Source organism: Hippopotamus amphibius, chromosome 5 (genome assembly GCF_030028045.1).
Source record: "Hippopotamus amphibius kiboko isolate mHipAmp2 chromosome 5, mHipAmp2.hap2, whole genome shotgun sequence".
NCBI lineage: Eukaryota > Metazoa > Chordata > Mammalia > Artiodactyla > Hippopotamidae > Hippopotamus > Hippopotamus amphibius.
The window spans coordinates 154,109,763-154,136,540 of record NC_080190.1 but is presented as its reverse complement, the minus strand read 5'-3'; the positions used below and the strand labels follow the sequence as shown (position 1 = coordinate 154,136,540).

The 26,778-nt window shown below is 43.9% G+C and overlaps 1 protein-coding gene across 1 annotated transcript in view; it reads left to right on the top strand.

The window, feature by feature from the left end:
• SAMD12 (sterile alpha motif domain containing 12) overlaps positions 1-26,778 on the top strand; it is a 388,682-nt gene that overhangs the window by 242,312 nt on the left and 119,592 nt on the right.

The following is a 26,778-nucleotide window of genomic DNA, read 5'->3' as shown; positions in this document are numbered from 1 at the left end:
CAGGTCATGGGGCTTTGATTTATACATCTGAAGGCTCATGCTTTGCAGGTTATATCAGAGAAATGAAACGGATGTTTAGCACTAAAAACTATTAAAAATTGATGCACGTAGTATATGGAAAGTCTGAAAATACATGAGAAGCATTTGACTATACTTTTCAGTTCATCCCATTCCTATCATGTTGGTTAGTTGTCATGAGTCATGTGTACTGTAAACTACATATGTGGGTATTTTTACTTCTAAGTATTGGGAAATTTAATTTTTTGTCATTTGTGTCCCTAAAATTCAGACCACGCCATGGAAGCGAGGAAGAGATGAAATAATAGCAGAATAAATTTCATTGACTTAATATTACTTTGTATTTTTTTTAATTAATTGATCCTCTCCTGAGGCTTGGATATTTGTTTTGTTACACAAAGAGTTTTACTATAATAATTTTGGTCTAGAAGGATTTGACATATATTTAGGTATAAATAAATGGCTTCTAATTTTCTTTCTAGAAGTTTAGATATGTGTCATCTTTTTTGCTTCCTCTCTCCCTTTCCCTCTTTCATGCCCCCCAACTTCTCCCCACTCCCCCTTACTTTTTACTGGAGACTCCTCTCAGCAGAAGAACTGTTAGAAACTTATTAAAGACCAGTTTCTGCTTGTTTGTCAGGGACAATCATTTTTAGAGATGATTTTCTGGTTTAATTAAATGAACATGTCACTCAGTCAAATGAATTCATTTATATTTATTTATCTAGTTCTTCAGGCTGGAATTTCTTAGCAGGGTCTTGGGCTTATCGCATTTGCTCACAGAATGAACTGAAAAAATGTCTCTTACGTCAGTTTAAAAGGCTCACAAATGATTACTCCTCCCCGTAGAATCTGTAGAAGCAAAGCCGGGATTAACAAATATGTAAATGGTTGTTTTCTCATGTCGAGGTCATCAGAGTATCCATACTTGTGTATGTCTCTGCACACACATGTGTCTGTGTGTGCTACAGCAGGAAAGTGAGGAACACCCTTCACCGCAGTCCCTTCAGACCTTCAGAAGGTGTCAGAGAATGTTTTAACCATCTGTGTGTCTTTAGTTGTCTTTTCAAAATGCTAATGGATGGTGCAAGGTTTAAATGCTTCCCAATCTTTCCCATCCTATTTTTGGACAGATTACCCACTGAGTATAGACTGTGTCTAACATTATAACAGGTGTGTTTGGGTATGAAAATGGAATGAACATACTTATTCTTTCACTCATTCAACTTTTGTTGAGTACCTACTATGTGTCAGGCTAGGTATTAGGATTCAGTGATAAACAATGCAATCCTTGAAACTGGACAAGTAGGCCAGCTGCAGAAGATTCACCAGAGTCTTTTTGGCATGAGCAAATTATGTTCCCTTTCCAGAAGGCTGATGCACTGGTTCTTAGGAGTTCCAATCCGCTTTTCCAGAACACATACCGAAAGGTGTAAATGTCACCTTGAATTCTTTCCAGGAAGAAACAAGTGCAGTTAAAGCAGTTCTCCCTCTTATTGAGAGGGTGCAAAAAGACAGTGGTATCCACCTGGCATCAGTAGACTTTTATTTAGACTTTCTGGTGATCTCACAACCACAAATATGAACTCCTTAATCATCCATCCTCTGTGGCAAAATCCCTGTGGGTACAAAGAGTAGCTCTGTGCTTAAAAAAAAAAAAAAAAACTGCATCCCTCATAACACATATTGCCATTTTCGCTTCTGTAATACAAATAGGGCTTTGACTCCACCTGGGGTTTTGGGGGATTTTGCTTTTTATCTTAAATGGTCTGGAGACAAAACTGGATTTAAAGGGCTTGAATGTAGAGTTGCCAACAGCTTAACGAGATACTCCATAATGGAATAGGCACAATGTGAATCTTTAAGTCTTCCTTTTGTTTTTTTTTTTCTCTGCATCATAAAAGAGCTGAAATTATGACAGCTCGACAGTTTCTGTTGTGAGAGACAGTTGCAGTGGGAGTCAACTGGTCCCTTGAGTTAACCCGGTACTGGGATTAGAAACTGTCAGTACTTGAGTTTCCTCAACCTGAAAATAGTTCCTGGTAGATACAAAGTGCCGTGACAGTAAAGATAATTGAAATAATTATCACTTAGACTCTGGGGAGCTTATCCCATTCAAGCCCTGGGTTTAGAAAAAAGGTGAGAAGGAGTTGACTTCTTTGTCCCTTGATTTGGGTGTGGAAAGTGTTGACTGTGGAGGAAATCACACTGCCCAGGTGGAGAGGAAAAGGTGACTGGGTGTCTTCAAAGGTAGGAGAATGGCTTCAGCTTAGGAGCTCCCTTGTAGAAGATCCTATAAGGGCAGCTCACGGAGTATCCGATTGGATAAGCATTTATTGAGCACATATTATATGCGAGATACTGTGCTAGGCCCAAGACAGTCCCTGCCTTCAAGGATCCTTCAGCCCAATGAGTCTTTCAAAAAATTAGACTTTTAACTTCTCTAAGTCATATTGAAATTGGTCCATAGATCCAGAACCCCAGCCCCACATGAGGCCAGGGTGAACGGTAACAAGAGCAATGATGACTGTCATTTATTATATGCTTATTATGGATCAGCTCTGTTCTAAACTCTATTTACACTGTCATTGCGTCCTTCCGACAACTCTAAGAGACGGGAACTCTTATTGTCCCTGTTCAGCAGAAAAAATAATGGAGGCACAGAGAACTGAAGAGACTTGAACCAGGTCACACAGTTTAAGAAGTGATGGGGGTGAGGGGGAAGCTGACACGAAGCGAGAGAGTAGCACAGACATATATATAGTACCAACTGTAAAGTAGATAGCCAGTGGGAAGTTGTTGTATAACAAAGGGAGTCCAACTCGAGGATGGAAGATGCCTTAGAGGACTGGGACGGGGAGGGTGGGGGGGAGTCGAGGGAGGGTGGGGGGGAGTTGAGGGAGGGAGGGAATATGGGGATATGTGTATAAAAACAGATGACTGAACTTGGTGTACCCCAAAAAAATAATAAATAAATAAATAAAAAGAAGTGATGGAGCAAGGATTTGAACCCAGGCGCTCTCCAAAGCCCTGCTCTTAGACACCATCCTAAGTGTGTAGCTGTAACTCTGGCTACGCTGTGAATATATGTCATCATTCGTTCATGCCAGGTTCCGTGCCAGGTATTAGAGTTACAGTTGGGAACAGCGTAGAAATGGTTTAGAACCCAGCCGGGGGTGGGGGGTGTGAATGCGAGGAAAGAGAGAAGCCTGTATATAAATATAGTCACATCTCATCTAATGACACCCCCTGCTGCACTGATTCATTATAACTACTTCTTTCTTAAATGTTTCCTTTAAAAAAATTGTTTAGACCTGTAGCTATCTGTATGGTATTACTAACCTGTGTTTTATCGATTCGCTGAACACTCCCCCACTCCGCCATCCAGTGGGCTGCTACAGCACACCTTAGTGTACACGCAGCCCGTGAACATGGCAATACTACTCTGGAACATTTTCAACCAATCAGCAATCTTTCTTCATATTCTAAGGTAATCGTGCTCCCTTGGTTATAGTTATTCTGCTCGGCCTCTCTTCCTGCCATTTATTTTATCATCTGGTGACCAGTTTCGACTATAATGGCAGAAAGAAAAGACATGCAAGGGAGAGTGTTGGAACTGCAGCAAAGAAACCAAAGAAAGTACATAATTACAGGTGTAAAACTTCAAGTTCTATAGAGACTCACGTTTGCTTTCAAGGTTTCAAATTTGCTTTCTGTAGGGACTCAAATTTGCTTTCAAAGAAGCAGAGGCTAAAGATAAGTAGGAAATTAGGAATTATCTGGACCTGATGAAGGCTAATAGGACATCACAAAGTTGGCCCCTGATTGTTGGAAACAATCTATGGTGAGAGTTATATGTGAGACTTCCCTAGATATGGAAGAGTGGCTGCCATTGTCCCATGCCAGGGAGGCATCTCCAAAGAAGCTGTACTGCACTGCCCCCTGCAGCATCGTTCAGGTAGCACATCTCTCTCTGGGGTCCTACCAATAGGAAATGGGGGTGGGGTGGGGTACTGTAAAGTTGCGTCAAGGGTAATGAAGGGAAAATTGAAAATGCAAAGAGCATCTCTAAGTTAGGCTGGGGAGTAACAGCGTCATTTAAATGGTGACAAGAAGGAGAAAGAAGGGCTGCTAGGTAAAGAGCAAGGGAAGAACAAGCAGACTGATGGAAAAGCATGTGCCAAACTCTGGAGCGCAAAAGAGGTTGGCATTACTTAGGAACTGAACACAGACCACAGATTGGACCGCAGAGCGCAAGGGAAAGTCACGTGGCCTGGACACAGCAAGGACCAGATCCTGTGGGGCCTCGGAGCCACGGTCGGGATTTGGAATAAGATCTCAATAAATGTCATGAGAAGCCATTAAAGGATTTTAAGCAGAGGAGCCATGAGGGCTCATTTACATTTTTAAAACATCATGCCATCAGCTGTGTGGAAAGTGTATTGGACGAGGGCAGGGATGGAACTGGGAAGGTCAGTGACTTTGCAGAAATCCAGGGGAGAGCAGGTGATGGTTACAACTAGGGTGGTGGCCACTGAGTTGAACAGGATAACAGGGGCGGCTCTGTCTACAGGTAGGATCTACAGGACTGGTGATGGGTTGGGTGTAGCCAGGAGAGGGAGAATCCAGGGTGAGTCCAGGCTGCTGGCCTGAGCTGCTGCACAGGTGGAGGAGCCTGGAAGGAAGAGTGTGGGGCAGAGGCTGGACTGGGAAGTAAAGAGGTCGGTGTGGAGCATAAGTCTGAGGTGCCTTTCAAACATATAAGAAAGCAGTTGGGTGTCTGAGTATGGAGCTCCAGTGAAGGTTCTGCACGGAACATGTAGGTTTAGGAATCATCAGAATATGTGTGTCCAGTGTCCTGGGGTTGGGGAGGGGAGAGGTGCCTTGCAATCACCTGACCACCAAGCAGTCCTGACCTTTACTTACAGTAGGTTTTATGTTAAAGAAGAGAGCTGTGGGGGCAGGCTCCAAGTGTCCTGGGTGTGCTTCCTTCATTGGGTCGCCCATCCCAAGTCTCTTTTTTCTTTTTTTTAATTAATGTTTTTATTTATTGGCTGTGTTGGGCCCATGTTGCTGCACACAGGTTTTCTCTAGTGGTGGCGAGCCGGGGGCTACTCTTTGTTGCAGTGCACAGGCTTCTCAGTGAGGTGGCTTCTCTTGTTGCAGAGCGTGGGCTATAGGCATGCGGCCTTCAGTAGTTGTGGCACATTGGCTCAATAGCTGTGGCTTGTAGGCTCTAGAGCACAGGCTCAGTAGTTGTGGCGCACGGGTTTAGTTGCCCCGTGGCATGTGGGATCTTCCCAGACCAGGGCTCGAACCTGTGTCCCCTGCATTGGCAGGTGGATTCTTAACCACTGCACCACCAGGGAAACCCCCACCTCTCTTCTGATGAAGGCTGTTCAAATGAAGATCAGAAAAGGCTTTGAGAGGGACAAGAGGCTGTACTGAGGAGTGAGATTATGAAGCAACGTTGTCCTCTGCCAACTCCCCACTCCCAGCATTGCTTCTGTCGATATTAGGATAAACTATCACAAAGTGACCCAAAGTATGAGCCTAGAATCAAAGAATCTAGGTTGTGACCCCAGATCTGTCCCTCACCACCTATGAGGCAAACGTTGTATCTTCTCTGAAGGTAAGTTTTCTCTGCTGTCGCATGAGGACAAAACTACCTAGCTCACAGAGTGGCGGTAGGATTCAAAGAGAGATTTTTGCCAAGATTTGTCACAGATCTGGATAAATGGTAGACAGGAGGTGGATCCACATCTAAGAACACATTTTTTCCAGAGATTAGTACAAGGATGAAGTGTGTGTTTTAGAAGGCTATTCCAATCAGCCAAACACCAAATTTCTATTAAAATTCTGCAGTCATCTCAACCAGCAAAATGAGCAAGAGGGCACTGTATAAAATACATAGCTTTATCACTGCCATTAAATTGCTTCTGACAGAGGCCAGTTTCTTTGTCAACCAGAATGACAGTCATTAATGTACCAAAACCTAAAGACAGGTTTTCATTGTCTGTGAACAAGTCTGAAGGGTGGTGGAGAAGTTTCTTTAGATAGCTGTGCTGTTTGGGTCCTTTTGATAATTTCATTTGATCAGGATATACAGCTTGAAGAATCATTCCTAATATTTAGAGTTGCTTTATGAATACATAAGGAGGACATTTTATAAAATACAGAGTTTTTGCCTTTACAGTAAGTCCCCTATGTATGAAACTTCAAGTTGCAAACTTTCAAGGATGCGAACATGCGTTTGCATGTCCAATCACATAAGTTCACACATCTGGTGAACATTGTCACGTGCGTGCACCCTCTGCAAGTGGTTATGCTTTTGTGTACTTTAGTGCTTTTGTGTACTTTAGTGTACAATGTTATATAGAGTATAGTTGTACAGTATCTTTATTTCAAGTCCAGGATGTTGAGATGCAAGCATAAAAGCAGTGGTGATGGAACTGTTACTATTGTACTTTTCAAGGTACTGAACTGTAAGATTAAAAATGTTTATTTTTTTGTGTTTGTTGTTTTTTATGTATTTGTGTGAAAAGTATTATTAACCTATTACAGTACAGTACTATATAGCTGTGTTAGTTGGGTGTCCAGGCTAACTTTGTTGGACTTACAAACAAATTTCACTTATGAATGCACTCTCAGAACGGAATTCATTCATATGTAGGAACTTACTGTATTATTGTGGGACTAGAAGCATCCCTACCACAACTACCAGCAAATTGTCCATTCTCTACCATTGCTATACCCTTGCCTCCATTGTTAATGGTTCCTTATGTTTAAATGTTCTACTGAGAAACAGTCATGGTCATTACCCAAGTCAGCAGGCGTATCCCACATCTCCAGTGTGCCCAGCACTGTTTAGACTCAGAATGAAGACTCTTCCTTGTTTTTCCTTGACTCTGCAACAGGAGAACAATACAAGAGTATTTACGATTCGATACTCATTGGAGTCATACATAATTAAGTGCTCTAGAGCAACTTTGTCCACTGGAACTTTCGGAAATGATGGAACTGTTCTAGATCTGTACTGTTCAGTGCAGTAGCCACTGACCACCTGTGGCTTTTGAGCACTTGAAATGTGGTTAGTGTGATTCAGGGGCTGAATTTCTAATTCATGTTAATTTACATTTAAGTAACCATATGTGGCTACTGGCCTACCATATTGAACAGTGCAACTCCAATAATTCTAAGGAGAGATGGCTGTGGGCTCCAAGAATTCAGGAAGGAGGTAGGACTGCAGCCTGAGCTTAGAAGTAGGGAGGAAACTGGAGGACCACTCCATCTAAGGTAACAGCATGAGCAGAGGCTTTGAGGAAGGGGAAGGTGTATGCTTTGTGAACATTACATTGAGGGAAATTAGATGAGTGAGACTTTCTGAAAGTGTCAGGGAAGAAGTTTCTAGAGTCTAGACCATTCCTTTATTTCACAAGTTTGGTATGAGTATTTTGTCTGCATTAAGCATCCCTGTATTTGGAATATGGGTTACATAGTGTTGATTTTATTATGCTTTTTATAAATGAATGAATTCCACAGTTATACCATGTAATATACAGGGTGTTCATTGAAACTTTCAATACAAACCAGATAGAATCTAAAGATAATTAAGAAGTGATTACTTAGCAGAGGTTAAAGGAACCCACAAGGGTTGTTTAGTCACCCAGAGGCTAACAACAGCAGAAGCCAGGGGGAGCAAAGGAAGGGACTGTGTCCACAGAGTCTGTGGAGAGCTGGAGCCGTGGGAGAGGGGTTCGCTGACTGGGGACGGTGTAGCAGAGAGGGGTAGCCTGTGCAGGACCATCTGGTCCAAGCAGGGAGGGAACGAGAGAATAGTCAGGCCTCTAGCCTGCTACCTCCCACTGGTGCCTCTCATTAGATAAAAACAGCCAGAAGCAAGATGGCATGAGATCACAGGTAACACAGTCCACAGGAGTCAGCCTCCCAAAGCAGAGCTGGACAGAAAAGGCGAGAATGTTCATGGAGAAGGGGCAGGGAAAAGAGGTAGAAATAAACAACTCTTTTTTTAATGTTGAAAAAGTAGTGTCTTAGTGCTGCTAAAACAAAAGTACCATAGGCTGGGTGACTTAAACAAGAGAAATTTATTTCTCGCAGTTCTGAAGTCTGGGAAGTCCAAGACCAAGGTGCTAGCTGATTTGATTCCTGGTGAGAACTCTCCTCCTGGTTTGCAGACAGTCGCTTCCTTGTTGTGTCCTCGCATGATTAGGGGTGGGGGTAGCAGTGGTGTAGGTGGGAGAGAGAAAGAGAAAGCAAGCTCTCCCGTGTCTCATGTTATAAGGGTGCTAATCCCATTCCTGTGGGCTTCACCCTCATGACCGCTCCACCCTCATGAACTAATTTCTTCCCAAAGGCCCCACTTCCCCACCTTCACATTAGGGGTTAGAGCTTCAGTATATGAATTTTCAGAAGACACAAACATTTAGTCCATAGCAAATGGCAAAGTGGGAATTCTATAAATATTTAATATGTTGGTTAAATTATGACAAAACCATACAGTTGAATGTGTGCAGCATTGAAATGATATGCAGTGCCAAGAAAATTCTCACTAGACATTAAGTGAAGAATATATGGACATAGCATATACAGGAAGTTTAAAATGTTATTTTTAGTGTATATTCAGTAAATATATGTGTGTATTATTCATACTTACAAGGGAAAAAAAGAAAACTGGAAAGAAATGCACCAAAATTTTAACAGTGGTATTTTTGGATGGTGATTTGAGGGTGCTTTTTATTTTCATCCTTGCACTCTCCTCGGTTTTCCAGATTTTCTAACGCAACATAATGACAGTATTTTTCTGATCTGGAACAATATTCTTTTGTTCTTGTTGTAGCTGCAGGGCTACATTGAGTAAAGAGCAGTTTGTGACGCTATTCCTTTTTCTCATTCACTAGCTCTGCTGTTACCTCGGCTCTCACTGTGTACAGTACCCATTTCTGCAGGGATGACAGGCACCCGAGTTACATTTCTTAGTGCAGTAAAAATGGGATGAGTTAATAAAATACTCTTCTTTTAAAACATTCCTCTGAGAAAGCCTTAGGTCCTGGAGAATGGCCTGATTTCCTATTGATCTTTTTATTGCCTCAATTATTTCCTCAAACATGGTTAGTTAATTCAGGCCCCCACCCTTCCCCGTTGTCTGTCATGTTTGGCCTCTGTTAAATATGAATCTTTGGTGGCGCTTCCATTATTAAATTGACAGTTGCATAAGACTTTATTGGCATCCGTAAAAGTGAAGCATATTTCTTAAGAACCACGGAGACAGTAGCCATTTCTTTTTTCGGAACCACCTGAGCAGAGCGAGGATTTTGTGCTCTTGGAATCTTCATCTTAAAAACAGCAATTCATCTGTTTCATTGTTTTATTCTTTCCTGATAAGAAAACACTTCCCCCTGGTGTCCTCCTGATCTATAATCATCTGACCTTGATGGACTCTTGTAAATGGAATCCTCACCAGTGATCTGATGCCTTCTCAGATTAGTTATTTCAGGAAACCCACCCCCTGTCCCTGGCTCGCTATTTAACCTCCAGCTGCTACCCAATTATTAGTTCTTTGGATGGCTGCTTCAACAGCTTTGCTGTAGTACTTGCTTGTAGTAGGTATTAATAATAATAAGCAGGTCATAAATGTGCACACAGTGTTGAATGCACGTAAGGATAACTGTTGATAACCCTAACTGTATCAGAGTTTTGCCATTAGGTGAGTTAGGATGCTTGTGGTTGCAAAGAACAGAAAGCTGAAGGTGGCTTCCACAAAACAACAGGGCTTGGTGGGGTGTTCCTGATACACGTAGAGAAGAAGTCTTTGACAGGGCTTCGGAGCAAAGAGGCATCAGGACCTCAGGAAGAGCTAGAACTGTAAACTGGAAGACCAGCAGGAATCCAGACAGTAGCCTGCTCTCTCCTTTCCCCTCCCCTCCCCTCCCCTTCTCTCTGTCTCCCATTTCTCCTTCTGTTTCTATACACAGTATCTCTGCAGCTCAAGCCACAGAATGGCAGGTGATGTCTCACCCTTTTCGAGTTCATAGTACTCTCCCAAGTGCTTTCTCAATTTCTCACCTTTCTTCTCCCAATTAGTATCTGCCAAACCCCAACCCAATCCCATATTTCCTCAACAGGAACGCTAACCAGCCCAACTTTGATCCAGTCAGCAACAGCCAGCAGCAGAGTTATAATGTGTCTCCCTCGCTGTCCAGAGACATCCCCTGGGGTCATTGTGAGGCAGACAGACACCCTAAAGGGTGTTGAACACAGTTGTTATGTGGTTGATGCCTTCTTTGTACTTAATCAATGACAGGGATATTTTGCATTAATATTTAGGGGAAGAATCATATAGCTTATGAAGATGAAGCCATGGGGGGAAAAGTAAGCTTTGAAGACTTCTTTCCTACATGGCAAGAAAGAGCAGTTGTGTTCTTGACATAAGAAATTGTCACAGAGAGATGTCAGGGAGATGATGGGATGTGATTAAAGGAACTGAAGTGAAGTATCAGAACTAGGAATGACAGCAAGAGAAATAAAACAGGGAATGGCTAGCTCATAAGAGGCAGGCAGGTTTCCCATAGTGAATATGGCTATTTTGGTACCACGTTCCAAACACCAACCTATGCATATTTTACAAAGCTTGCATCCTGGAAATAAGAAGGTGCATTTTGAGGCAACCAAAATACAATTAGCCTTCCTGTGTGGGTCCTATTGCGTTAGATCCCCAAATTGAGACATATATGTATTTGCACATCTAACAGATGTTTGTGGAACACCCACTAGGCTTCAGGCAAATCTTAGGCTATATGGTTATCAAATGAACCTTTAGATGAGTCTCAGTATTAATTAAGCTCTGTGCCAGGCAGTTGAATAAACACTTCACGTTCTTTAACTCATTTAATTCTCATAAGCACCATCAAGTACGTTCCATAAATCCCATTTTATAGACAGGAAACTGACACTCTGAGAGATGGAAATGACATAGCTGAGGTGACAAAGTTAGAATTTGGAGAGGCTGGAACTCAACCCAGATCTGTCTGATCACAAAACCCTTGGCTTTATTTTTTCAGTGTTTGAGTTGCATTGTTATGGGTTATTCAACCTGTTCTGTGGATTGTTTGAGGAATTATATAAAGGACACTCCTGCCTCATCACAGAGAGCTCCCAGGCTAGCACTGGCGTGAAGCTGTGAGTGGTTAGACCATAAGCCACAACAGGATGGTAAATACTCTGAGGCTGTGACTGAGGCAGCTGGAGAAGAGCTGTCTGCACATCCTAGCTATGGACGCTTGAACACATTCCTTTCATTTCCGGGCTGCATTGCCCTGCACCTATAAAAGCAAGGGAGTAAAAGGATCTATCTTATGGGTGATTGTATAAAGAGTTGATACATGTAAAGATGTTGGAGCAGCGCCTGAAACAAAGTAGAGGCTCCTACAGTGGTCGCTCTTATTATTATCCACAAAGTGCTACGTTCTGTGAGAATCGGTGCTGCCTGCCTGATAGAGGCAGGCAGAATTCAGAGCGAGACAGGCGTTGATGCCTCAGGTGTTGCTAGGTAAGGAGGCAAACGATGGATCTTTAAAGCAGAAGGATCTGTGAACAAATGACTTCGTTTATTCAACACACGTTTTTTGAACCTATGTGGTGAGCCAAGTGCGCAGCTCAGTGTTGGTTAGGGATATAGTGAAAGTATATGGAATGTTCTAGATCCTGACTTCAAAAAAGAGATGAGTCCTAGGAAAATGGCCACAAGGAATTATCTGTGAAGACAATCAGGCATATGACAAACCTCAGATTGCCTCAAAGAGATAATAATCTAATTTCTTCCCCAAGCCCTTGCAAAATTCTTTATTTAGGCAATGGTTTTAGTACATCCATGAGCACTGAGGGGTCTTCTCCCCCCACACACTCTACACCCACCTGTCTATCGACTCACTACAAAATGTATCACTGTCCTTCACATTCCAGAATGACACTGCTGACTCTTCATATATCTCAATGAAGGATTATTCAGTTATATAGAACCTTCCTCAACTGGAGATAGCTTGAGAAGGGAAAAGAAGAAGTGTTGAAGCATATTAAAAATCGGCTTTTTCCAGGTGGTAGTTTGTCATTTTTCAATGTGGCATCCTTCCCTGTTCTTTTTTCCACCACGTAGATCTGTCTGAGTCTTGATTCAGAGGGGATTTTCTTTCTTTTTTATTTATTTATTTATTTATTTATTTATTTACTGCATTGGGTCTTCATTGCTGTGCATGGGCTTTCTCTAGTTGTGGCGAGCGGGGGTCTACTCTTCATTGCGGTGCACAAGCTCCTCATTGTGGTGGCTTCTCTTGTTGTGGACCACAGGCTCTAGGCACGTGAGCTTCAGTAGTTGCAGCACATAGGCTCAGTAGATGTGGCTCTTGGGCTCTAGAGCACAAGTTCAGTAGTTGTGGCGCACGGACTTAGTTGCTCCACGGCATGTAGGATCTTCCTGGAGCAGGGATCGAACCCACGTCCCCTGCACTGGCAGGCAGATTCTTAACCACTGTGCCACCAGGGAAGTCCCCAGAGGGGATTTTCTTGTGAAGTGCCTTTCTTCAACCATATGGATAAAATCACCAGCTTTAATTGAAGGCTGTTTGGAGTCTTGCTCTATTTACAGTCAAAAGCAGATCTCTTGTGTTGTTGACCTCAGTCCTAGACTCCCAGGAAATAGTGCCTCTTGGCTGGTGATGTTCTGCATCTACTCACTGGCATGGCCTTGGCTTTGACTGGCCTTGGGTGTCACAGCTGTCTAGGACCCAGAACAACCTCTGCCTGGGGCCCTTATGGTTCCCTCAGGCCACCCCCATCCATCTGTCCCATCCCTTAGTCTCTGAAGTCTGTTGTCCGTGCCTCTCTGTGGTTCATGGCATACAGCAAAGGATCAAAACTGCTTGAGCTGGAAAGAACTTCTTTTATTAAAAAAAAAAAAAAATCAGCACACACATGTGTAACACTTCCTGTGTGTTAAGCACTTTCTCATTTCACAGGTAAAGAAACCAAGGCACACCAAGGTTGAAGCATTTGTCAAACAGCTGGTAACTGGCAAAGCCGGGAAGTGATCTCGGGCAGTAGTTCCGTGTCTGCACTGTTTCCCCCAATTGTGCTGCTTTACCCTGCTTAGAGGTTACCTCGTCCAACCTCTTATTTGATTAAATGAATTATTGTATGAAAAGCTCTTTACACACAGTAAGAGCAATATAAGTGCCAGTCGTGCTTATGACTATGTTTAATAGGAGGTGAAAGCTGAGGCCAGAAAAGTAATACAGGTTCATACACTTAGCCCGGAATTTCCCAGATCATATTCTGTAGAATGCTAGTATCCAAAGGGATGCAATAAGTACTGTATTTTTTAAAGGATAATGATCAAACAGGTTTGGGAAAGGTTGGTTAAGACTTAAAAACAGTCTCTTATACTATAGGACTTCTCAAAGCACTTTCATGCACTAATGTGTATTATTAATCTCCCAAAGTGGCCATGGCATACAGTTTTCTAGACTTAATAGACTATTGTATGGGGAAAAAATTAGCATAGCAGGACTGCAGCTGCTTTTCTTAGAAGGTCCTGCTTGCAAGGTTGGCCCCAACTGGATTTCAGGAGGGTCCCCACCACCCCCGATCGCCCATGTGCCTAAACTGTTTGTCCAAACAATATCATTTATGCTGAAGACTTGCTTTCCTTTCAGGAGTCTAGAAATTTGGTACATGTGGGGCCCAGGATGCCTGTGTGACCAGCCCCCGATAAAAACCTTGGGCGGTGAGCCTCTAATGAGCTTCCTTGGTAGACAGCATTTCACACGTGTTGTCACAACTCATAACTGGAGGAATTAAAAGCATCCTATGTGACTCCACGGGGAGAGGGTGCTTGGAAGCATGTGCCCAGTTTCCTCCAGACTTTGTCCCACGGGTCCTTCCCTGTGCAGATCTTGCTCTGCATCCTTTTGCTGTGATAAATCTTAGCTGTGAGCACAACTATATACTGAGTCCTGTTGGTCCCCCAAGTGAATCAGCAAACGTGGGATGTTCTTAAGGACCCTTATCACAACCAGAAAACCTTTTTCTTCATGATGCCTTTTAATGTCACTGGGGTTCTACAACATACAGTGTGGGCAAGGATGTGCTGTTCAGTCCCACAAATTAGAGGCGGGGATCACCCCACATCACCACTCTGGGCTTCTTGGTGGGAAATGTTAGGGTTCCTGAGGCCCATGTGGAGGTCATTACCAAGTAATGATTTCCTTCCTGGCTGAGACACACAGATTAACTAAACAGTGACAGAGCAGAACTGGCTGGTACAATTTCATCACACTTTTGGCACAGTTGGGTGGCAAGGGTAAGGATGGAACCAATAGCTCCAAGATAGAACCATCTTTTATGTTCTTCCATTTTTTTTAGACTTTGCTCTTTAGCCCAGGATAGAATTATTTATATAAATTTATATTATACTAGCATTTGAATGAAAATGTATTATGTAAAATTATGTATGTGCATAGGAAATTTTTTATGTATCTAGTTAGACAACTCTACTAAAGGGAGGCTTTTTGAGCCTCATGGCCAAGCCTGTGGCTTATCCCTTAGTAAATATGATTTCCTTGAGTTCATTTTAGAGAATAATCAGATACACCAGGGGTCTCCTGAGAGCCAGTAGGCTGCTATGGTGCATGAAAACCCAGCGGAGGAAGGTGATCAGCCCCAGAGTGTGTTCCTTCCAGCCCCTTCCCTGGTCCCCCTCCTCCTGCACATTCTTCGTGGCTGACTAGTCCTCCTCTTGTTTTTCACAGCTGCCAGAAGTTATATTTGCATATCCTTCGCCATGGGTGGGGAACTTACTTCCTGCAGCCCAGCCTGCTCCAGCTCACTTCCCTACATTGTATGTCTAGACCAGCCTATACTATTTGCCTTTGGCCTTGTTCTCACAGCTGTGGTTGACCAGTTTCCAGATAACGTACAGTCTTATACCAAGAACCTGCCAGTTATTAGTTGCTTTAGCCAGTTACTTGCCAAGTTGACTAAGCAGTTCATCCTCCTCATGGTCTCAATACCCTAGGCTCATGCTGGATCATGCCTCCCTTTACGTGTTTCTTGTATCCTTTTTGCTCTTTTTGACCTCTCCAAATCCCAGCTCAGGTCTTACTCTGTCCTCCATGAAGCTGGCCTTCTCTGTTGCACCAACATGGACCTCCCTGGACCTTGAATTCCCAACAGTATCTCTGTCTGTAGCATATGCCCTCACATGATTATTTCATCTGCTTATATATCCACACCCACAGTGGTTGGGCTCCTACTAAGAGCCATTCATTGCACTAGAAAATGGAGATGTAAAAAAAGGAATAAAATAAAGTCCCTGCCCCCAAGGAGCTTACTGTCTGTTTGAGCTGCTTTGCACTGTTAATCTGATATTTTTCATACATGAGTGCTGATTCCTCTCTGCATCTCTGAACTCTCTGAGAATAATGAACTGTCCTTGGGTTTTTTGCATTTCCAGAGTGATGAATCTTCGATAGTAAATAGTGGATAAGAACTCAGGAAAAGACTAAGTTCATATCCCATTTCTACGGTCATGAGCCATGTTCGCCTCTATTTCCTCATCTGTAAACTGAGAATAGTCATATCTGCCTCTGACCGTGTTGTAAAGGCTGATATGGATAATGTTCATAGATGCCTAGCACAGGGCCAAGCACGTGCTAATCATGTAAGTACACAGTAGCTATGATTCTCACTAAGCAGGCCTATGACTCAAGAGTTTGTAATGGTTTTTCCTGGAACTTTGGCCTCGGAGCAGCACTGGGAGATTTTTTTCCTGGTGGGCGAGATCCTGGCATTGTACCATCCACCTCCCATCAGGTCCAACCTGAGCAAGATGGGAGGAGTTAAAAGAGAAAGCAGTGGTGACTCAGAAAGTCAACAATGCATGTTAAGACCTACCAGGCTTCCTCTGCCCAAGGACGTGCATTTCCACATCCATTTTTGGCATGAAGTTTCCTCTCTGGTTTGTTGCATTTCCTGACAGACACTCAAGGCGGAATGGAGGCTGGAAAGAAAGAAAGACTTTCCATGTCATGACAGAGTACTGTGTTCCAGGTGCCACGTATGCAGTCTCCATCTTCACAGCATCCCTGCTGCGAAGGTGATTTTATTCTCATTTGAAAAATTTTAAAACTGAGTTTTAAAGAGGTTAAGTAACTTGACTGAAGTTGTACAGTTAACCCAGCACAGACCCAAAGCCTTTCCCCTTATCACCAAACACCCTTAAGTAAATCAAATCCTTGGAAGTCCTGGCCTAGTCTGGGCTGCTTCGTCTGCATTTCCCCTTCTACAAGGCCCACTGCCATCTGCCCCAAGAGTGTGTGGTAGAGGTGACCACTTCACAGCATGCTTGCCATGCCATCATCCTAATACAGCCTCTTCAGAGCTGGGACTAGGTTGAGGCAAATTAGGGGCCTGGTGAAAAATACAAGGGAGTCATTGTAGCACTATTTACAGTAGCCAGGACATGGAAGCAACCTAAATGCCGATCAACAGATGAATAGATAAAGAAGATGTGGCACATATATACAATGGAATATTACTCAGCCATAAAAAGGAATAAAACTGAGATATTTGTAGTGAGGTGGATGGACCTAGAATCTGTCATACAGAGCAAAGTAAACCAGAAAGAGAAAAACAAACACCGTATGCTAACTCATGTATATGGAATCTAAAAAAATGGTACTGATGAACCCAGTGACAGGACAAGAATAAAGATGCAGATGTGGAGAACGGACTTGAGGACATGGGGTGGGGGGTGAAGGGAAAGCCGGGACGAAGTGATAGAGTAGCGATGGCATATATACACTGCCAAATGTAAAATAGATAGCTAGTGGGAAGCTGCTGCATAACACAGGGAGATCAACTCGAGGATGGGTGAGGACTTTAGAGGGCTGGGACAGGGATGGTGGGAGGGTGTCGTGGGAGGGAGGGGATATGGGGATATATGTATAAATATATATATATATATGGGAGGCCCTCACTCCCAGGTTCCTGTATGTGTCGACCCACCATCTTGCTCACCCTGATCCGAGCCCCGCCCCTCCTGAAGCTGATGGTCCTGCAGTGTAGCTGCTGCGATTTCCTAAAGACAACTACACCTAGACCTCCATCACGGTGAGAACCAGGATGGGCCTGAGATGGGCTGGCAGGCTGTTTGCCCCACCCCCTTCTCAGATTGCAAGTTTCTATTTCTGAAACACTCCTGCCCCTATTTCCCCTCCTCCAAAACTACCTTTCATGGTTTCTTTTCAGGTGATGTTCCCTCCCAAACCGTAATTTGCCACACAAGCAGGAGGAGGCCACAGAGGTCCTCTGAGAGGTCCTCTGCCAGGGCTACAAAACTGCTCTCAACCCAAGTGTTCGCTCCATTCTGTGGACCGTGGCTGAGTAGAGGAGGACTGGGAGGCCAGGGCTGAGCGGAGAGCAGGGTGGTCTGGGAGAGCGGGCTCTACCTCAGGCACGGGATGTGGGCAGCTGTGCTGGCCACTGTTATAACCCAGGTCGGTCCTTATCACACAGAAGAGGAAACAGAGGCCGTGAGAGGAGGGATGACTTCCCAGAGCTCAGTTAACTAGCTAATGCAAAACCCGGCTTAGAAACCCTTCTGCTACTCCTAGCACATTTTCTTCATTAAGTCAGGGAGGTGGAGCCCACTGTATACATTCTTCTTTCGGCCCTGTTACTACCACGGCTACAAACTCATAAAAGGAGGCATGATTCATACTTTGGCTGTGCCCAGTTTTGCTCTCTCTCAAAAACCTGCCCCTGTAACTGGGTATCAGCAACGTGGTTCAGGGGCCACCTACATCAGAATCATCTGGAGTTTTGATTCAAAATGCTGAGTCCTGGGACATACCCTAGTTCTTCTGACTCAGAAGGTGATTCAGCCACTAAAGTTTAGAAAGTACTTATGTGGAGATTAAACTGTTTATATCCGTTTATATCAGCGACTTCTTATTTAGTTTCTGGGCTTCTCTTTGTTTTCCTTTGGGGCATGAAGTCAGTACCTCCATCATCATCTTGTACTTCTAGTTCTCAGTCAGATTCAGCAAGAAATGGAAATCACTATACATTTCATCAAATTGTGATTTGACCAAGATAGAAATGGGAGAAGAGAATTCTCAAAATAGGAGACATTCAGTTTTCTCTTGTGGGTCCTGATAGAGTTATATAGAAAGGTCCCTCTTTTACCTAGTCGTGTGTTTTCAGTAAAATTCTGTTGTCAGAGGGGATAAAATGCTCTTAAGATCTTCATTTTCAGTTGTAGGCAAAAAAAAAAAAAATCCAAATACATGTCAGTATCTTCCTAAAACTCCTTTGTAAAAATTTTGTTTAGTGCATGAAGCCCAGGTACATGCTAGTGGGCACGGCCAGAATCTGCAAATGTACATTTTTTTAAATTAATTTTTATTGGAGTATAGTTGCTTTACAATATTGTGTTAGTTTCTGCTGCACAGCGAAGTGAATCAGCTGTACATATACATATATCCCCTCTTTTTTTGACTTCCTTCCCATTTAGGTCACCACAGAGCATTGAGTAGAGTTCCCTGTGCTATACAGTAGGTTCTCATTAGTTATCTATTTAATACATAGTCGTGTATATATGTCAATCCCAATCTGCCAACCTCCCGCTTCCCCCCCAGTATCCATACGTCCGTTCTCTGTGTCTGTGTCTCTGTTTCTGCTTTGTAAATAAGCTCCTCTGTATCATTTTTCTAGATTCCACATATAAACGGTATTATACCATATTTTTCTCCTTCTGACTTACTTCACTCTGTATGACAAATGTACATGTCTGACAGAGTTTTTCAGAAATTTTGAATTGCCAACATCTAAAAATATTTGTATTTTTAAATATAAATTTCCATCTTCTACTTAAAATTGTTTTAATATTTCAAACGGGACCACAGTCCCCCAGTGCAACCATCTGGTACCCAGTGGCTGCCCTGTGACACAGACTAAGGCACAGTAAAGACGTTTATAAATTCTTTAACATTCCTCCTATTGAGAGGTGGTGTCTGGGTATCCTCCCCTTGAAGGCTGAGTGACTGCTCTGACCAGTATAAAGTGGCAGAAACTGGCAGCATCGACTTCCTGTCCCTTGAGACTCTTGTTGAAGAAAGTACGCCACCATATAATACGTGCAACTGCCCTGAGGTCGCACATGCTGTGAGAAGCCCAAGCCGCAAGAAGATGCCCTAGAAGAGACATCACATGAAGAAAGACAAAGGTCAAGGAGCGTCCAGGAGGGAATTCTCTGGCTATCCAGTGGTTAGGACTCTGTACTTTCACTGCCAAGGGTTCGGGTTTAATCCCTGGTCAGGGAACTAAGATCCCGCAAGTCACGTGACGTGGCCAAAAAGAAAAGAAAAAAAGGCACCTAGGTGCCAGACACATGACCGAGGAAACCGTCTGGGAAATGCATCCTCCACCCCCACGAGAGGACATCATGTGGATCAGAGGTGGACCACCCAGCAGAGCCCTTCATGAATTCCCATCCAACAAAAGTGTAAGCTGGAGAAAATCCTTGCTTTAAGCCATCAGTTTGGACTAGAGAACTGAATCAAGAGCACACATGTCTAGCCTGCTCTGTTCTGACCTCCATTCTCTCCCCTGGCTTTACTTTCTCAAATTATTTTATATTTTGGCTCCTATAGGAATTTGGATTCACAATCCTTCCTTAAACCTGTCCGGAGACCCTTGAATTATGTGAACTTTTGAAAATTAGAATATTCAAAATAAATGCACATATGACACAGTTAGGTTCTGAGGGCAGGAGGGCTGCAGAGAGCAATCGAAGTGTCTACTTGAAGTGCTTTATCTTCCGTGGACCACCTTGCTCAAGGTGAAGAGAACACAAGATCAAGGATTGGTCGGCGCTTTCTGAGAGTTGCCTTCCTTATCTGTAAAAGCAGGTCCCATTCATCTTTGACATTCGATGAGCCTAGGAGTAAGATAGCTCTGCTTTTGTATTATTTATTTTGAGTGTGTATTTTTGTCTCTTATGTTAGAAAATGTATTTATTCCATGGCAGCCCAGCCTGTGGGGCAAAAGAAATACCTGATTCTGGAAGCCTGCGCCTTTCTCATCTAGGACCTCCAGCTCCTAGTAAATAGTTGTTGAGTAAATGAATGAACAAATGAAAGTGTGTTAGTCACCAAGGCTACAGAGACAAATGAGACATAGTCCCTGCCCTTGAGGAGCTCACAGTATATCTAACACGGGCAGCAAATTAAATACTGGTTATGCCTCCCGGGTAGCACATTCTTTTATTGAGAAACATCGTTTTGTCTGTGGCGAGCCACTGTTCACACCCATACTCCAGTGGAACAACAAGCTTTGAGAAAACATGCTTCAGAGGAGCCCAGAATAGGGCAGGGGGCTGCAAACCACCCACCCCTAAAGAGGCAGCCTCCCTATGCTGAGGTCTTAACCTTGGCACAAGGAGAGGAAAGGGAGGTACGTCCCATCGGAGCTGTGCCTGGAAGGCCAGGCACAGTTACTCAGAACACCCCTCAGGGACCCATCAGAAGAGCAGGAACAGAACCACTGACACATCGTTCCATCAGGCTCTGCTTGCACGAACTGCATAGACGGCTACAATGCCATTCCACCACCACCCCTCCTCAAAACCGCAGCCAGAGCTGAAAGGTTCAGGGCCAACACCACAGTTCTGTTTTGCTTTTTAAGAGAGGTAACGCCCAGAGAAAACCATAATTCAAAAAGACACTTTCACCCCAATGTTCATTGCAGCACTGTTTACGATAGCCAGGTCATGGAAGCAACCTAAATGTCCATTGACAGACGAATGGATAAAGAAGATGTGGTACGTATATACAATGAATATTATCATGAAAAAGAATGAAATTGGGTCATTTGTAGAGACATGGATGGACCTAGAGACTGTCATATAGAGTAAAGTAAGTCAGAAAGAGAAAAACAAATATCGTATATTAACACATATATGTGGAATCTAGAAAAATGTTACAGATCAACCAGTTTGCAAGGCAGAAATAGAGACACAGATGTAGAGAACAAATATATGGACACCAAGGGGGGAAAGCAGGGGCGGGGGGTTGGGATGAGTTGGGAGATTGGGATTGCCATATATACATTACTAATAAGAAAAATAATGTTAAATTGTACACTTTAAATATATGCAGTTTATTGTATGTCAAAAAAAATAAATTTTATTGAAAAAAAAGAAGAGAGGTAAAGAAGTCCCTGATTTTCATCAGCCAATCCATATGGACTTTGAGGAATTATCTTTTTTTCCCTATCCCAAGTAAATTTGGCAGTCATCTTATGCATTTTTTTCCTTTTCCTTTCTTTATAATTGAGGGCTTCAGAAAGTGGGAGAGAGGAGGTGAAGACTTTTGTTTAATCTTAAAGATAAGTGGCTTCTGGTTCTTTATTCTCCTGGGGAGACTGAGTATCAGTGTCAATATATTGATACAATCAACATTGTACAGAGCCTTGATTACCATGCTCTGGGGTTTTGAAAGATTTCTTTTTGTTTGTGTTAAAGAGCAAGAGCCCAAGGATGTCAGGAAGTTGTTAGGGAGCAGTGCCTGGGGTCTGGTCAATTTCCAAGCAGCAGAGCTGAGTTCTAGCCCTGGGATGCTGAGCCCCACAGGTGGAAATGACTTTCTGTTTGTCTGTAGAAGGTGGTGAAATACCTAACCAGTAGTTAATTCTCTGCGTTCCATAGACTCTGAGCTCCTTCAAGTAGAAATCCCATAAGAAAAGGTAAAAGCAGCAACGATGCAACCCAACTTCTCTCCCATTCCTCACAGTTTAAAAAGGTCAGTGTGTTAAAGCTTTGAGGAGAAAATGTCATCTTTATCAAGGGTCATTTTCTTTTTTAAAGAGTAGTTTTTTCATCATCCCATCATTGGGATCCAAAGTAAACATAAACTCACTGTCTTGGTAATTAGGTACAATTATAAAAAATAAAGATTTTTTTTTTAAATTAAATAGCAGCTACAAAAACTATTGCTAGTAAGTGGTGATTAGCTTGCGCTTACTGTGGCATTGACCACGCGCCTCATCAGCAATTCTGGCTGAAGAGGTCCACTTTCAAAGGGGGAAGAACTTATATATTCCTGAAAGCAGAACCTGCCTGCTAATTTTTGTTTCTCTTCTTTTAAGTTTCTCCACCTTCCATTGATCTGTAGATTAGTTGTGCATTACTCTTAACTGTGATGCGTGTTTCTTGTGTGATCTGCTATCCCTGGGGATTTCATTAAATCTAGACTCTCAAGGCCCAGGATTCCAGTCTTTAGATGGGCAGTGTGTTCTTAAGTGAATAAAAATGTTATTGCTTAATCTGCAGGAGGTGACTGGGAGGTGAAATAAAGTTAAAGAAAGCATGTCAAGATAGCATGCTTGGTCTTCCTGCTTCTAAGGGATCTGAAATCACTCAGTACCTTGGAACTCAAAGCATGGAAGAGACGCTATTGTGTAAAGGCAGAACTGGCATGTGGCATGCATTACTGGTCCTAAGCCAGCAATTACTAGGGACCCACTTGGTTGCACAGTCTTGTCCCTCAGTCCGGAGAGCTGAACTCTCAACTGAGGACCACATGGATAAAATTCCTGAAGCCTAAGGCTCCTTGCTCCTCAATTCATGAAGATTCTATAACCATAAACATCATAGACCCAGAAAGAACTTAGAAAGATTGTGTTGCCCATGCTCCTGACTTCAGGTAAAACGATGCACAACCTACCATACAAGATAATTGTGCGTCCGTGGTTACACCTTCAAGGAAATGAGAGCAGCCAGCTTTCTGTGCTGACTTATCTATGCTTAATTACCTTCCCCAGAAGGAAAATCCTGGTGTGGCTTTGGAGTGAGACAGAACAAGATTCCAGCGTTTGTGCAGTTACTCTCTGGCTGGGTGATTCTCAGCCGACCTGGCCAAACCTTAACTCATGTGTAACACGTGAAGCAACAACAGTCTGCGTCCCTCGTGAGGAGATTTGGGGGAGCAGAGATCCACGTGCTGTGCAGAGGACAATGTCAAAGGTCTAATCATTTCCCTAAGGGAGTAGATAGTGTGATGTCACTTGAAGACTTGACATAAACTTTGAAGGGAAATGTGCTTGCCCCCTTCAGAATAGCCAGATAAACCCAGAAAGCTGGTAGTATGTCACATTATATGTTAGTTTACTAGGGCTGCAGGAACAAAGTGCCAGAAACTGGATAGCTTACAACAACAGAAATTTCCACGTGAAGGCATTAGGGAAGGGTCTGTTCCAGGCCTCTCTCCTGGTTTCTTCTGTGTCAGGATAACTCCGGTCTTCACATGCCTCTCTCCCCGTGTGTCTCTGTGCCTAGTTTCCCCCTTTTACAAGGACACCAGTCGTATCGGATTAGGGGACCACACTACTCCAATTTGACCTCATCTTAGGTCATTCCATCGACACCACCAAATCAGGTCTCACACTCTGACTTGATAGGGATTAGGACTTGGATGTGTGAGTTTGGGGGAGACGTATTTCAACCCATAATACACTGAGTTGTGGGATAGTAAGTAGTTCCTGAAAATCTTTTGCCAGGTACTATTTGACATTGTACTTGGGACTCAGGACAAAGTAATTTGTGGCCAGCCCCCCAGATAGTACAGAAAGACAGTTCCTTGGAAAACCAACCTCAAACCCCTGGGTATTAGGAGAGTATGGAAACGTGTCACAGCAGAGAGCCACGGAGTCACGAGCAGAAATGGAAGGGGAGGAAAAGCCTGGATGCAAGTGGACGAGGCAACCACACGGGTCGTAGCTGAGCCACATCACGAATGTTGCGCAATAGGGGCCTTTATGGGGCCTAGGAAGCTTCTGGCTCCACAGCTGTGACGTGTGATGCCAAGGCCTTCAACAGCCCCCAGGAGAAAATATCTGTAAAAGGCATCCAGCCTTGAAAACTGGCCTCTGTGAGAATAAAGTTAATTGAGATTCTCAACATCACATTTTTTGGTTAGCTGGAACCAGCTGAGAAAATTTTAGAATAATTTTCAAATATCAGAATAGTGATGAAGGGCAACATTTTGTCATTTTCAAAGCAAGGGAGGATCGAGGGGAGGCTTGAATTATGGGAGGTGTGATTCAGATTAGATTTGAGAACTTCCTGATAGAAACAGTAATCTATCTAAAAAAAATAAACTGTGGTATCTTCCTTACATATCTTAGATACAAAGGGGGGCACCTCTCTGTTATAAAATGAGCATAGTTATTCCCGAATATCAAAGAGCCGGGCTTTATCTCCATAATTTTTTATGCAGCGAAGAGATACTGTGCTCATAACCTACGCAGGTGTAGAACTGAGGTCTAGAGTCCTAGGGATGATGGACACAGGCTCCATCCTCAAAGAGCTCACCCACTCGTGCCACTTACTCAGTATCTAGCTGTTGAATAAAAACATAAATGGAGATGTAGAAACATAAATTCTAATGCAATGATGTAGTACTAACAGATGCCCCAGTACTGCGTTTATATGCCAAACTGTGTGCAAAGTCATTCAAGAATGTTTTGCAGAACAGTTGGCATTTGGGCAACATGTAGAAAGATGACTCTTGGTTTGCAGAGTGGGCCTGAAGGGATGGGACACACACACAGGAGGCACGGTGATGGTCTGTTTGGACACTGAGTACAGTGTGGCTGGAGTAGAGGTGACCTAGTAGAGGTTGAGGGGGCCAGAGAGGAGATGGGAGGAAAGTGAAATGCATAAACCCCCGTTCTTTCGTGTCTCTTCAGCTCCTAGTGACTCCTAATGCCTTGTAAGTGCCCTCCTACTGCATTCAATACTCTCCTAACCCAGCCTGAAAATAAGACACTCCTTTTTGACCTTGTTTGTAAATTTGTAAAACAAAAGGATTATTGCTTGATCGTATTATAAAAGATCAGGCTGGGTGAGGTCCTTCTTCAGCTTCAGCATCAGGTCTTTGTGAACATCTCCTCTGTAACATGAGCATTTTGTATCATGATCTAAGGGACCCACTGGGGATCATGATACAGAAAACTGAATAAGCCTGGTATCAGCTTCTCTCCAGAGAATGGTGGGACTTCGGGTAGGAGTGGACGAGAAGGAAGTACAAGCTAGCTAGGCTCTTCACTGAGGGTGGAGCCGGCCACAGGGCACAGCAGCCATGCCAGTGAACTCTTGCCAGCTTGTTTTGTCGCGTAAAAATCTCTCCTCTGTGCTCCTCTGGGAGAGAGTGGCCCTGTGGAGCTCAGGAGCTCACGGAGCAGGCTTCACCAAACGCTCCCTCTTAGACCCTAGAACTGTTTACCAAACTGAACTGAGCTTCACTCACCAATCTACCAACACCGGGTTGTGGTGAAAGAAAGTACAGAATTTATTTACCAAGCAAGGAGGTCGAGCAGTTACTGCTCAGAAGACCCAAACTCCGGATAGCTTTCAGACAAGGGTTTTTAAAGGCAACCTTAGGAGTGAGGGTGACGGCGTGCGTAACCAGCTCCCAGACATTTTTCTGATTAGTGGGTGGTGAGGTAAAAGGTGGTGTTTCAGGAATCTCAGTCATTCCAACCGTCCTGAGGTCTGAGTGCTCGTGGTCAGCAAGTAGTCACCATCCTCCACCGGGCAAGGGGTGGGGGTCTTCGTTTCTGTAGAACAACTCAAAGATATGCATCAAGAATGTTATCTTTATCCCTCCAGGAGGAACCCAGAGGCCTGTGACTCTATTCTAATCATTAACTGCTTCAGTCTAGTCTGGAACTCAGAGAATGCCAAACAAGAAGCGGGGGACATGGAGGGGCTTGTACTCGGGACGCCCACGCAGGGTCCTGCTTGGTTTCAGTCCCCCCTTTTCTCTGATGTTTCTTGGTGCTGAGGGGAACAGAGGCAGGATGAGGAAGGGAATAAAGTTTCAGACAGAGGGAACTCAGTCTTAGGGGGACTGGGTTTCAAGATCTCTCCCGTTGAGGAAGGAGGTGTGAGCAAGGAAAAAAGGGGCTGAGAGCTGAAGGAAGCAGCTCAGAGAAGCCCTCCATGCAGCAGTGTGTGCTGGGCACCTTCCACTTTGTCGGCCCTGTGCCAGCGCGGGAAGGCAGACCCCGCACTTCCCTGCCAACAGGCACCCCACGTGCTGAGACAGACATTTCCTCAGCAGATGACTAAAGCAGTCACAGCACACAAGGTAAGTGAGCGGCTAGGCAGCGGGGCTGTGGACCCTAGGAGTCATTCTTCATTTTCCCCTGATGCAGCAAAGCGTTCCAGTCCTGGCAGCAAGAGTCAAGAAGTGACTTGCTTCGTGTGGCTGGAGTTTGAGGTTTGTGGGGGAGCAATTACGAGGGCTGAGGCTGGAAGGCCAATAAAAGTGTGTGGTGCGGGGACCTCCTAGGTGGTGCACTGGTTAAGAATCCACCTGCCGATGCAGGGGACACAGATTCGATCCCTGCTGCAGGAAGATCCCACATGCCTCAGGGCAGCTAAGCCCACGTGCCGCAACTGTTGAGCCTGTGCTCTAGAGCCCATGAGCCACAGCTACTGAGCCCTTATGCTGCAACTACGGAAGCCTGCGCACCTGGAGCCCGTGCTCCACAACAAGAGAAGCCACCAAAATGAGGAGCCTGTGCACCACAGTAAAGAGGAGCCCCCACTCACCGCAACCAGAGAAAGCCCATATGCAGCAATGAAGACCCAATGCAGCCAATTAATTAATTAATTTTTTTAAA